Source organism: Podarcis bocagei, assembly GCF_964188305.1.
Source record: "Podarcis bocagei genome assembly, chromosome: 1".
Lineage (NCBI taxonomy): Eukaryota > Metazoa > Chordata > Lepidosauria > Squamata > Lacertidae > Podarcis > Podarcis bocagei.
The window spans coordinates 52,074,567-52,088,267 of NC_138125.1; the positions used below are offsets into that span (position 1 = coordinate 52,074,567).

At 42.1% G+C, this 13,701-nt stretch overlaps 1 protein-coding gene across 5 annotated transcripts in view; it reads right to left on the minus strand.

Moving 5' to 3' along the window:
* CSTPP1 (centriolar satellite-associated tubulin polyglutamylase complex regulator 1) overlaps positions 1–13,701 on the minus strand; it is a 161,090-nt gene that overhangs the window by 76,403 nt on the left and 70,986 nt on the right. The window lies entirely within an intron of this gene.

The following is a 13,701-nucleotide window of genomic DNA, read 5'->3' on the forward strand; positions in this document are numbered from 1 at the left end:
CTCAACTAATATGTAGGCTCCATAAGCAGAAAGGAGTACATCAACGTTAATACTGACACAAATGTAGGGAATTCCCAAGCTAACAAGATGATAAATTTGGCCGTTGTAGGTTTTGTTCTGGCAAATACTTTGATGAAAACAGATTTGCTTCAGCTGTCCTCAGCTTTAGCAGATCATGAGGTAAAATCTTGGCTATTTGAACAAGAAACCACCTGTTAGGTACAACATCTAAAATGCTTTTATATCTTTAGTGACTGAAACTTTTAATTAGGGAACTTGTCTCCCAAGAGGGTGGGGTATAACTTTTCCTTTCTTCTCTGAAAAGAGATAAATGCTAAAAGACTGCATGATTTATTTTCTTCACACCTTTTTGCTTGTTTGTTAGAAAATGTGATATGACTGACTTACTATGTAAAATTAAAGCAGAGCAGGGGCGAGGGAGGGAATTTTACATTTTCAGTCCCTTGAAACCTCTTAACAGGCTTTCCTATATTTGGATGTCATCCAGAAACTCTATTGAGGAGTTTTGGTAAGCCCTTTCCCTCCCTGCTAGGCCAGGTATACAGCTGTATGCAGCCTTTGTGTGCAGCTTTCAAATATGGAAATTGCTTTGCCTTATAGCAGTGAAAGGGGTGCTCATTCCATCTTGTTCTCGTCTCTGCCCATCTTTTCAAGGGCAGTTCTGTAAGAATGACTGACTTCTTGGGAAACAGCAGGAGAATGCCTTTGGGAAAATTGTATTCCACACCCAAAGCTCATAGGATTGCCATGAATCCCAAGAAGGGTGAGTCTGTGCCTTTATTTTCTTGGGGTTTCTTTCCCACCCTTTAGCCTTTATGAATAATCATTGGGTAGGGAATCTTGCTGACAAGGTACATGTTTACATGAATCTTTTTCATGCAGGACTAACTAGTTCTGAATGTAGATCTCTTTCAACTACATTAACTAGCTTACTGTCAAGCATAAGGGCTTGACAGTTCTTGCAGAAGCGATTTACTTTATTTTAGCTCACTGATGCTATTCTTGCGAGACACACTAAGGGCCAAACTGGAGAATACATTAAATGCATGATTACATTTACATATTTTAATTCCCCCACCCCCTTAAATTTGGCTGAGCCCCTGCAATTCAGATCAGCACTGCAGGGGAGGTGTTTGACCCATCTGCCCTGTACCACAGTTCCAACAAAAATAATCCCCAAGAGTGAAGCAGCCATGGGCAGAAAATTTAAAAGATAAAGTTATGCAAATATGACCCCTTAGTTAGCTTATTGTATAGCATAGTTTTGTACAGAAGGAAGTTCTGTCCTACCCATTGAACTGGTGTCTTCAGTAGGTTGTATTCAATAATTTTTTGACTTGGTGTGGGTGGGTGGGGAAAGCACTATCTTGGTCCCTCCTCTGTTTTCTGTGTTTTCTTACTGGAGGATTTTAGGTAAGCATAAATCTTTCAACACAAATCTGTGAATGTGTTCAGCTCTCATTTAGAACAGGATATACAAAACTCTTCAGGATTTAAGGATATAGGCTGAATGCAGTACAGAAATCCACAGAAAACCATCCCAAATCCCCAACATACCTCCCTAAATAGACCACTTTTTAAGAGAGATTCCCCACCTCTCATTTGCGAGGATTCAAAATACGCCTGCATGAATAATGTTATGAATCAATGTTATGATCCAACTTTTTCAGTTGATAGTTGATAAACGTAGCAAAACATTTGCTCGTGCAATGACAAACCATGGTTATTAAGGTGAAAAAACCACCCTTACTTCTCTTCCATTGCCTTCTGATATTGGAGAAAAGTTTGCATATTATATAAGATGCTAACTTGATGCATTCTATTACTGCTGCTCTAGTGGCGTAGGAGTATTTATGTTAAAAGCAAACGAGTTCAGGCATGCTTCATTTATTATTTCTGATTACCACAAATAATTCAATTCATGCAAGTAAGACAAAATGCTCAGGTAGAGCTACACAGAACACATGTCATGAGTTTTCACTTATCAAAAACTGTGCTTGCCTAGGCTGTGCGTTGGTGAGACAAGGTGTGGTAATGAGCACAGGAGTAGGAGTTGGGAGTGCCGAAATTCTAATCCTATGGCTTTCACAGCCTTGGGCAAATAATTTAATATGTTGTTCCTAGGTTATTTCAAGTGTAATCTGAGTAGTATGCATGGAAGGCAGTGAATCCATTGTTTTTGGTTTGATGGTTGAAGCCACTAATATACACTATGTACTTCTTGGGTAACAAGGTATGAGCTTAATAAAAAGGTGGTTTTCAGTGTTTATACAAAGTTATCCCTGGTTAATCTCCACCAAATACATTTCAGGCTTTTATTAAAATCATGCCACAAGTTGAGAGGATGGGAAAGACGTGGGGTGTTTAAAAAGAAAGCTACATAAAAAAAAATACTGTATGTTACGAGACTTGTACAGAGATGTATCAGTTGGTGAACATAATGTCCAGTAATTTTTAGGTAGCTCTTTTAATATTAAGACCTTTTTATTGCTTTCAATAAAATACAAGATTAAGGAAGTCATACGTTAGGCCCCTTATCTATCTGTAGTGTAAGGTGACTGCTGGAAAACTGCAGGTATCCCAGATGTACTGAGATCTACCAAATTTATTTAGAAAGGACAAATTATTTAATAACAAAGCAAAACACTTTTGCTTCCCTTTTGCCACAGCAAAAGTTAGTGTGCAGAAGCATCCAATGACCAAACTGGATAATAATTATAGGGGAAAAGGTAGAAATAATCAAGATAGGAAACTACTGTGTAAAAGGGATTAGCCAGGTGTTGCTCAAGATTCAGTGGTGCCATTTGAGCTCCATGGCTCGCCTGGTTTCGTCAGGTTATTTTCAAGACAATAATAATGTCACAGTAATTCTCAATTATGAATAGGTGGTAGGCTGGGTAAGATGAGGTGGTGACAGCCGCAATGGGTAAAACCTTTGACAAAGATTGACACCTTTCTTATCCGTCCCTTTGTTCTCAGTTAAAATTGACAAGTGCTCTTCAGGAAGAACTGCCAAAAAAAGTCAATAGCAACTGCATCTCATTAAAACATAGCAACACAAATACACATTTGATGTTGCCTTAGGGCTGCATCTCACTTTCCTTTTTGTATCCAGGTACACACTGTGGAGGAGTGCAAAATTGTCCTGGCCCTCCCCAGCCAAGGAAGGCACACTTCTGATAGTTAACCCTTTATTGACAAGAAAAGCACTTACAGCAGCTTCCACAGTGCTCTGCATACACACACACACACACACACACACACACACACAGACTTCTAGCCTCTAGGCAGCTGTCCATAGATCTAGACCCTGCAGAGCAATTGCAGCAACAGGGAAACGCCTGCTCCACTGTTGGCTTATATACCCTCTCCTGACAGGTTGTGTGCTTATAACCTGAGACCTGTTGCTCTTCCCAAGCCCCTCCTGTTTCTAGGAGGCAGCAGGGCAAAGGAAAGTGGGGAGTCTACTGAACCATCTGTCAGCTGAACAGTCTCTTCTTCTTCTGCCACATCTGGTGCTCCTTCTTCCATCTCTGACTGCCCTGACTCCCCCTCTTCCCCCCGCTCCTGCCTTGCTGGCAGCATCAAACCCCATAAATCACTGGTCCCCTCTCCTGTGTCACTCTCCGGGGGCCCTGCCTATGCCACACACTGCCAATCCCATGTACAATTTTAGACACATGCTTTTTTCAACAAGGAAGCACCAACCGGGCAAGAACTGGGCTACTACTTCAACATTGTTTAAGGAGACTAATTCTACATGTAGGTAGCTTTTCTATTTGTCAGAGTGTGAGTATACTTTTACCGAGACTTGCATACTTTTGTACAAACAAGTAGAAGAGAACTGGGCCTGATAGATGCGCCTCATCTTCCTCATCTTCTCATCTCTCGCAGTGACAATTTGCTTTGTGAAGAAGTACTTCCCTTTGTCTGTCTTGAATTTTCCAACATTCAGCATTCATTGGGTGCCTCCAGGTTCTAGTATTACAATAAAAGCTTCCTCCAAACAGTTTCTCCACAACATGTGTAATCTTCTACATCTCCGCGTCCTCTTAGTCACATTTCCTCTAATCTAAAAAGACTCATATGTTGTAACCTTTCCTCATAGAAAATTTGCTTCAGTACCTTCATTGTTTTGATTGCCTTTTCCTGAACCTTGTCCAGTTCTACAATTTGCTTTTCGATGTAAAGCAACAAGAACTGTATACAGTAATCCAAGTGCAGTCACACCATAGCTTTGTATAACAGTGTTATGATATTGGCACTTTTATTTTCAATTCCCTTTCTAATAATCCCTAGCGTGGAACTTGCCTTTTTCACAGCTGCTGCTTTTTAAAAAAGGTGTTATGTTGGCCACTTCCAGTCCTCAGAGGCTGATGTTAGGGACCGGTTACATATTTTTGTTAGAAGAACAGCAACATCACATTTGAGTTCTTTAACAACTCTCAGGTGAATACCATCTGGACCCAGTGATTCATCCATTTCTAATTCATCAACAAGATCTGGAGCTTGCTTTCTAGTCACTAGCATTCGCCTCAGTTCTTCAGACCTCCTTCTTGAATAAATCCAGCTACAGGGATCTTCCCCACACCTTCTGCTATAGATAATTCATTCAGCTTCTCTGCAATCTCCTTCTCCTCCTTTAGCACACCTTTTACTCTCTTGTTGTTCAAAAGTCCAACCACTTTGCTTGACAGTCTCCTGCTTCTCGTGTATTTAAATAATTTGTTGGTGGTGGTCTTAATATTTTTAGCATTGTGTTCATAGATATCTATTTAGCATTCCTTATTCTTTGCATGCATTTATTTCCTCAAAATTTGGGCTCCTTTTCATTCTCCTCATTTTAATACAGCTTCCATTTTCTGAAGGAAGACTTCTTGCCTCTAACAGCTTCATTGACTCTGCTTATTAATCATGCTGGCATCCTCTTCGCTTACGTAGCAGCTTTCCTAATCTGTGGTAGGCACTCTAGATGAGTTTTTATTATTGTGATTGTGAATAACCCCCAAGCATTCTGGAAGGATTTGACCCTGGTGGGATCTAGACACATTAAAGAAGTGTTTCAGCTTAAAGTGGTATGAATTTACACAGGGAAAACAGGAAGAGAAAAACGGGGCTCCACATCGCCCTTTGGTGGCACAATGTTATATCACATATACAACGCATATAAATCGCTTTTTCTTCACCAGTCTAGCTGAGTCCCCTCTTTACTTTCCCTTTCAACATCCTTTTTACCAACCCTCTCATTTTTTTTAGGTTCCTTCAAGTCAAATATGACTGGAACTTTCTTGGGAATTTGGTAGCACTGTGGTCCTTGTTCACAATCCGTTCAACAAACTCTTACAAACTCACACAGGTGTTTGGGCACCACCTAAGATCAAGTCTAGAGTTGCCTCTCCTCTGATCAGTTCCATGACCAGCCGCCATGGGGCACAGTCATTTGGAGTCTCTAGACATTTGTCCTTTACCAGTCACCTCTTTGTTGCGACTGGAACACGCATTTTACCCAGCCCATTTGAGGCTAATTGATGCCACCCATTGCTGCAGCACTTCGTCCTCTGGATGACTCCTCAATTTCATCCTCTGCCTCATTTTATTCAGGGCGGAGATAGTCTGTCTCCAGCCCTAAATTACTCTGAGGCCTGGTTTTGCCACCCACAGCGACTCTCTGGAGGAGTCTGCCCCTTTGGGGATTTCTTGTTGGGACTCTATGTCGTTCTTTGATGTGCAGAGCAACACGCCTCCACCATGCCCTTCCCTGTCCTTCCTATGGAGCTATTCAGATATGCCTATGTACCACTGGTTTTCTCCAATTATGTCCACTATATCTTAGGTTCTCCTTTAAAAGCTCCAGCTGGCCTATTTCAGAAAAGTGTGCAATGTCTAGAGAAGAATGGCAATAGCCCCTGTCCTGAGAGAAGCAACTGTGGAAAGATTGCTTGTAGCGGAATCTGTTAAATGAACTGTTTCATTCCACACGGCCCTCTTTGTCATTGCTACTTTGTTCGGGTTTTTTTGTTTTGAGCAGTAGACGACAAATATATACCTTCATATACAGTGGTACCTCGGGTTACATACGCTTCAGGTTACATACGCTTCAGGTTACAGACTCTGCTAACCCAGAAATATTACCTCGGGTTAAGAACTTTGCTTCAGGATGAGAACAGAAATCGTGCTCTGGCGGTGCGGCAGCAGCAGGAGGCCCCATTAGCTAACGTGGTGCTTCAGGTTAAGAACAGTTTCAGGTTAAGAACAGACCTCCAGAACGAATTAAGTGCTTAACCCGAGGTACCACTGTAATTAGTCTTCCTTGCAAGCCCAATTTTAGAAAGCTAAGCTAGGCTTAATATTGATCACATGAGTTGTGTTGATGAAAAGTGGATTATGAGGTTGTTAGATTTGCAACGAGCAAGTCAGATGTAACTCTGGACTTTCAAGTTTTGCATTGTCCTTTGTTGGGCAGGGTAGGCCATATGTTACATAGTTTAATTTGGGATGCAGTTGTTTAGCAGAGTTTCATTCCAGAGCTATTCAAACAGCCATACTGGCCCAAGTGGCAATGTGAGCTTCCATTAGCTAGCCATGAGTAGCAGCCAATGGTGAAGGACATTTTACTAGCTGCAGCCACCAAACAGCAACTGACAGGCATGTTTCTGCTGAGCCTCTACACCAGCGGTCAGCAAACTTTTTCAGCAGGGGGCTGGTCCACTGTCCCTCGGACCTTGTGGGGGGCCAGATATATTTTTTGGGGGGGAGAACGAATTCCTATGCCCCACAAATAACCCAGAGATGCATTTTAAATAAAAGGACACATTCTACTCCTGTAAAAACACACTGATTCCCAGACCATCCGTGGGCCGGATTAAGAAGGCAATTGGGCCCGGATCTGGCCCCCAGGCCTTAGTTTGCCTACCCATGCTCTATACCGTCCTGTGAGGATCTATGCTAATGCAAACAGATGATGCTATCAACCTGATGGTGTTATCAACAAAATAAATCTCTGCACAGATGCTATGGGGCAGCACATGCACCACCATTAAGTACCTCAAGGGAACAGGGTGCTGTTTCCTTCTTAGCTGCACCTCAGCAGTGGCAGCTGGGAAGAAAAGTGTGCTTCACTGCGGGGGTGCACAATTCAGCCGAAACACTTTCGACCCCATTGGCTTCAATGTGAGAGTCACAGAGTTATTTAACTCTTCCCTGCTGAAATCAACAGAACAATAGACAGTAACCCTGGACAGATTGTGCCCCTGGGAGATGTTTTTGCTTCTTAATCGTTCCAAAAAATCAGCATGTTCTTTGTCCTGATTGAGACTGCCTCCTCTCCTCATGACAAGCCAAAAAAGAGCTTCTCAAAGCAAAATGTATTTAATTGGCTGAAGAGCACTAAAAGAAAAATATAATAATTAAAACCAGAGAGTCACCAAGTCTTGCAAGCCACAGGGGTTGGGGAGAGGCACGTGCTGACCTCATGAAACTCCACAGGAGATCCTGGAGGGACAGTTTATACTTAGGAAATACAATTTTAATTAAACTGTCCCGGGGAACAGGCAACAAACTCCAAAGAGCAGGTCACCAAGATTCCAAAGGTCAACTGAAGACAAAGCAGAAAGGAGACACTTCATTTCAGAAAGTTCCTATGCACAAGCTCTTTTATCAGGAGATTTAAAAAATACCCACGACGCAGAGTAAAATGGAATTAATCTGCATCTGCTCTTCACATTATGAGATTTTGTCATCACAAATACAGTACAAATGTTAGATATTTATTGCCTGCAAGTGTCATTATCACCAAAAAGCATTTTTTATATTCTGTGTTCTCCAAGCAACCCTAGGAACACAAGATGCTCCTTATTCTGAGTCAGGCAATTGGTCCATCTAGCTAGTGTTGTCTACACTGACTAGCAGGAGGTCTCCAGGGTTTCAGACCCTTCCTGGGGATGCTGAGGATGGAACCTGAAACCCTCTGCAGCTGCTCTTCCCTAATAAATGCAGGACACTGGTTCTATTTTACAGATTTGTGTCTGATATTAAGAAGAATGCATTGATCTGCCTATTTCCCTGCTCAGCACCCCTAGATCAGTCACTTTCTAAAGTGCTTCACTATGGCAAGGTACTTGTTACAAGTTTGTGGGTGCTAAATGCCTGCACTCAGTAAATGTTAGAATTTAATTAGAGCTTGTGTGTTAAAACGGGGTGTCAGACCCATGTGCCTTAAGATGTGTGTTAGATGCATTTTTATCCCCTGCAATTAGCATGTGTGAAAAGGCAATTACGTTAGGCAAACTTTCTAAATTGTGTATTAGACACGGCAAAAGAAGAGGAAATCAACCTGTGTTAAAAAGTTAACTAACTCAAACTAATACCCTTGGAGGTGTTAGCCTGTGGTTAGCACAGCAATGCATCAAAGGGACACTCTGGGAGGTGACAATGGGGTGGGGCCCCTTTCACTCTAAAGATAAAGGGAAGCCATGTGTTTTAGAATGAAGAAATGTTGGGGAACAGGGAAGTAAGTAGTGGACTGGAGAAACAGTCCAAGAGCCATGGCTGGGGTCTGTTTGAACACAATGCTGCACTTATGGAGTGGGTGCAGAACATCTTGGGGTATGAATGCTGTGCACCTCAAGGCTCAAGTTGCATATATGTGTAAAGAAACAAGACACCAAGATGAAGCTCTACCAGGCTTGCATTTTGAGCATGCTCTTTAAGGGAAGTGGGTCATGGGCAACTTACACCCACCAGCAGTGACACCTCAATGCCTTCCACATGTGCTGTGTCAGGAAGATTTTGGGCATTGCATGGCAGGAGAGACTCAAATGAAGATGTGCTGTCCCAAGCAGACATTCTCAGCATGTTCGCAATTCTGCCTCAGCGATGTCTATGCTGGGTTGGTCACGTCCACAGAATGGAAGATGGCAGGATTCCCAAGGGCGTGCTCTACAGGGAGGTGGCTTTAGGCAGCAGGCCCGTAGCAGACTAACTCTGCATCACAACGGTGTCTGCAAAGGTGACATGAACGCTGGCAACTTCAACTCCACCATGTGGAATCCCTTGCAGATGACTGCAATAACCGGAGACAATCGGGTCATGTTTCCACAGCAAAGACCAGAGGAGGAATGAATGCTAGGAGGATTGCAGAGAGAAGAAACGCCATGATGCATCTGTGACAGCGAAACCAGATGCCTTCGTCTGCCCCAGCTGCAAGAAAACATGTTTTTCCTGCATCATTCTATATAGCCATAGCAGTCGCTATAACTCTCCGACTTCACTCCTGAAGGCACACTCTGTTCCATTGTCTCTCAAGACAGATGGATGCCAACCATTACACACCATACAGTTAAAGCACTCTGCAAAAAAAGAGGATCATTGGAACCGCAGTTTGTTAGCAGCACTGGGAGCTGTAGCACTGTGAGTAGTAAACTACAGTTGCCAGTATTCTGGTGTGGTGGAGAATGCACTTTAAATGTATGGTGTATATGCAGCTTATATAATTTTGTTCCATGCTATGCACTGAACTGTGGTGTACTATTCAGTCCAATTATGCAAGAGGAGGGATGGGCCACCGATCCAACATAAAATGTAGCATCTTCAAGATGCAAAATGAAAGCAGCTGCTGAAGCCAAGATGACCAGATGTACAGCTGCATAAAGATTTAAAAGGCAGCAAAGGAGATGGACTAAAACAGAAGAGCAGTGGAAGCAGCAATTATTCTTCATTTATTTGGAATTACTTTTCATCTATTATTTAATTATCAAAGCTAACAAATGTTTACTTAAGTCATATTTTAAGGTATTCTCCGTCAGTTAAAAAGATTCTTTTGTCCATGCATCCAACTGCAGCTTTCTACATTCATGGCTAAGTGTGTCTGCTGGGCTTAACCAGGAAGGTTCAGAGCAAACAACACACATTTTCCAAGTCACTACATGTTTATCCCAAGATCGAACAACAAACAGCAAACAGGGGTTTCTATATACAAAAGAAGAAGCATCTGGCAAGCTGGTTAGACTGGTGAGTCAGTTCTTTCCTGCTTTCCCAAGGTTTGAGTGGAAACTCCATTTCCTGGACAAAGTTGGTAGTGGCACAAAATGCCATTTAAAAAAACACCCACTGCCCAATTAAAATTCTAGATGGGATCTGAAACTGTGCTCCTGGCTGTTTTTATCATTGTCACCTCTCCTGGAGGTGAAAAGTCAAGGTCATTTGAATATATATTAAATAATTTAAACATCCAGTTTTGAATTGTCCATACTATGGAGGCCACATTTCTAAAACATTTAGGAGGCAAACAAAAGCATGTCTGGTTGCCAGATTTGGCGGTTGGCTTCCAGCAAGTAGATTCCCCCCCGCCCCGCATTATGCCCTTGGTGTGGAATTCCCCACCAACAAAGATCCAATTGGCACCTGCATCAACTTCTGTTGACTGCCAGACAATGCCTGTCATATTTACCTGGACTTTTAGCTCTTAATTTGGGGGGGTTCGTTTTAATTTTTTGCAGAGTCTTATATGTTTCACCATGCTTTTCTTTCTGGCTTCTACAGTGCTGAATTGGGGATTTGGGCCTTTATTTTTTTGTACACTGGTGCATTTTTTTATTTGTCTGCTGTTTCTTTTTATTATGATTCATGATTGTTAAAAACAGAACCATCTTCCAGGTTATTATTCAGAACACATCTAAAGGCAGCCCGGTTCAGGGAGTTTTTAATGTGTGACATTTTAATGTATTTTTAATCTTTGTTGGAAGCCGCCCAGAGTGGCTGGGGAAGCCCAGCCAGATGGGCGGGGTACAAATAATAAATTATTAATTATTATTCCTAGGTACTCCTGCCCCATTTATGCAGTCCTTCTGCTTGCGCTTTATTTCATTTGAGCAAAATGTCTATGGTTATGGTGTACAAGATGCATGTGTATAAGTGGAAGGCCTGTATATTGCAGGGAGCACTTGGAAGGGCACTTTGCACAGAGACATACTGCAGCCTCCAGTTGGTTACGGAAGTCACACTATTCAGATTCAGGGGTAGGGAACAGGTTTGCCCCTAAACACACACACACACACACACACACACACACACACACGTCCCCAAAAGAGTAGTCTGATTTTCTCCATCAGACTGACATCTATTTACATACATAGAAGACACAAAAGAGTGCACTAGGGTGCAGCACTAGGGTGCAGCTACACAAACCTATCCGTGTTGTTTCTTGGGCATGCTCAGGTGTGACTATACAGTGCAGAAGTAACCAGGAACTGGCTTTTACATAGGCACATGCCACAGCAATGGAATAAAAACTGGCGTGTATAAGCACTATTCCAACCATTTCCTGAGAACAGAAAACTATATTTCTTCCTCAGTCTCCCCACTTACATATTTTGCAAGGAAGATGTAAAACTGCACTTCCTGAAGTGTTCAAATTAGAAACAGAAGATTGTGAATTTTACTAGCCAGTATAACTTAAATATTTCAACTGTTTGTTCCTTAATTTCTCCACTCCAAGAGTGTCTGCCTCTTGCAGATTCATAACAGAATCCCCCAATGTATCGGAATGTGTGCTAATTCACAAGGGGCTGATAATGTAGATAAACCTGCTGGGTCAATATGTAAACTGTGGTTAGTTTCCAGTCCCTTCCAGTACTGATTCTGTGCCTCTCAGCTAGCTTACACCTCACTGAAATGAAGAGATGTGAACCAGCAGAGCAATTTGAGGATTTCATATGTACTTTGCATTACATCACTGAAGCTCATGTTTCCTGTGACTATATTTTATGATGCACCACAGGACATCTGGAATTATCACTCCAGCCATTGAAAGGCAAAACAACAATTCCTGTCTCCCAGAAAAACCAAACCAGTATCCCAGTAAGAAAATTTCAAACCCCAAATTTTGGTTGTTAAAAAATTATAAACAAATAACCAAGCTTTAAAAGCATCCTAACTGGAACTAGATTTTAAAAGCTGGAGTATACACTGACTAAACTAAATCATCTTGGTTGGAACAACAGAGAAAACCCAGTCTACTACAGATACAATGGATGTATAAAGTGGTAATTAGCATAAGCTGCTAATGATTATGTGTTTTGAATTGCCTGAGCAAAGACAAAATGCCTGTAAAAGTCAAACCAAGTTAAAAAAAAGTCACAGAAAAAGTAAGTTTGAGCATTTCTTCCATTTCGGTTTTTTTTTTTTAAAAAAAAGACAAAAAATACTTTTGTACAGTGCTGGATGCAATAGTATTGAGTCCTTTTCACAAACATGTCTCTTTTCTTTTCCCTGTAAACACCCCAACAATCTCCCAAATACAGAGGTTAAGTACCTTTATGTATCTTTATGTCCCTTATCTAAGCAATAAGGACTCTCAGGCCAAGCCATGGTGTGCTAAATAAACACTGCAGTCTTAAGGTCTACTGGCATGGCATAATATGTTCAAGGTCTGCATGGCATAATTCAGTATGGTGGCACTAATGTGCACTAGGGGTACAACAATCAGCTGAACATGTGCAGCAATTATCAAGATGATGGCTGGCCACCACTTACACAGCTTGGTAAGAAAAAAAATCACAATGAAAGCAAGCATTGGTGACAATTCTGCAAGGATTCTGAAGGAACTAGAGAGGTCAGACGGTTACAACCTTAAATATATTGACTGCCTAGATGTAATGCGTTTAATGGAAAATTCTACTAAATATGGTTTTTCACTTTAATACACAGATATGTGTTCAAACGATTTCTAATGATGCAAGTTATAAAACTGATAGACCCAAGTCTCATTTTCTCTAGCACAGGACACCTTTGACCGGCAAGGCAGAGTGTATTCTCCCGCCACCTGCGACAGGTGCTCCCCTCAGGTGGGTGGGGCCCAGAGGGAGCCCACTGCATCCAGCCTGACCAGGCATGAAATTGCTGCCTTGGAAGGATTCTTGCTTGGTGTCAACCAGCCAAGGGGAGGGGTGGCAACGCTGCTGCCAACTCTCCTCTGCTGGCCGCGGACCTACCACTCATCGGGGTCAAGGGCTGGGCGATCAGAGGGTGAAGCGCCTTAGCCAGCCTTCGCCACTGATGGACAGGCGCTCGCATGCCAGGCAGGGGAGGGGCGCAGAGGGTGCGCTTCACCCTCCGCACTCACCCAGCCATGTGAGGGGGATCTCTGCAGGGGGTGCCTGGTTCACACACCCCATTGTGTGCCCAGGGCAACGCCCCCCGGCACTCCCCCATTACGCTAGTGCCACCTCCTAAAAATTCTATCTTTGGAGAAGCTGCCCTTCTTTTATGTAAACTTTTAGAGAACACTAGAGCTGCAAGAGAACATTCATCAATTGTGCAGACGAATGGGAAGTTCAGACAAAAGTCTAGACAACAAACTTCTAGTCATCAGTTCTGTTCAAGACACTAACAGAGTGTTAGAGATAGAAAGTGAAAACTCACCTCCATTTCCCCCCACAGTTCTGAAGCATCACTAGAAGGCGTTCTATTATGGGGTGTAGCTTGAACAATGCGAGTAAGACAACTAAGAGACGTGTGGTGAATGCGGTGGAAATCTTTTATAATATTTAAGCTAAGATTTATATATTGCAGTATTTGAAGCATGAATTTGGTAATATTCCAGGTTATGAAAAGTATTTTTTCTTTTCTTTTGTCTTTTTTCTATATATTTTTTATTTTTATTTTCTTTCTTTTTATTTTTAT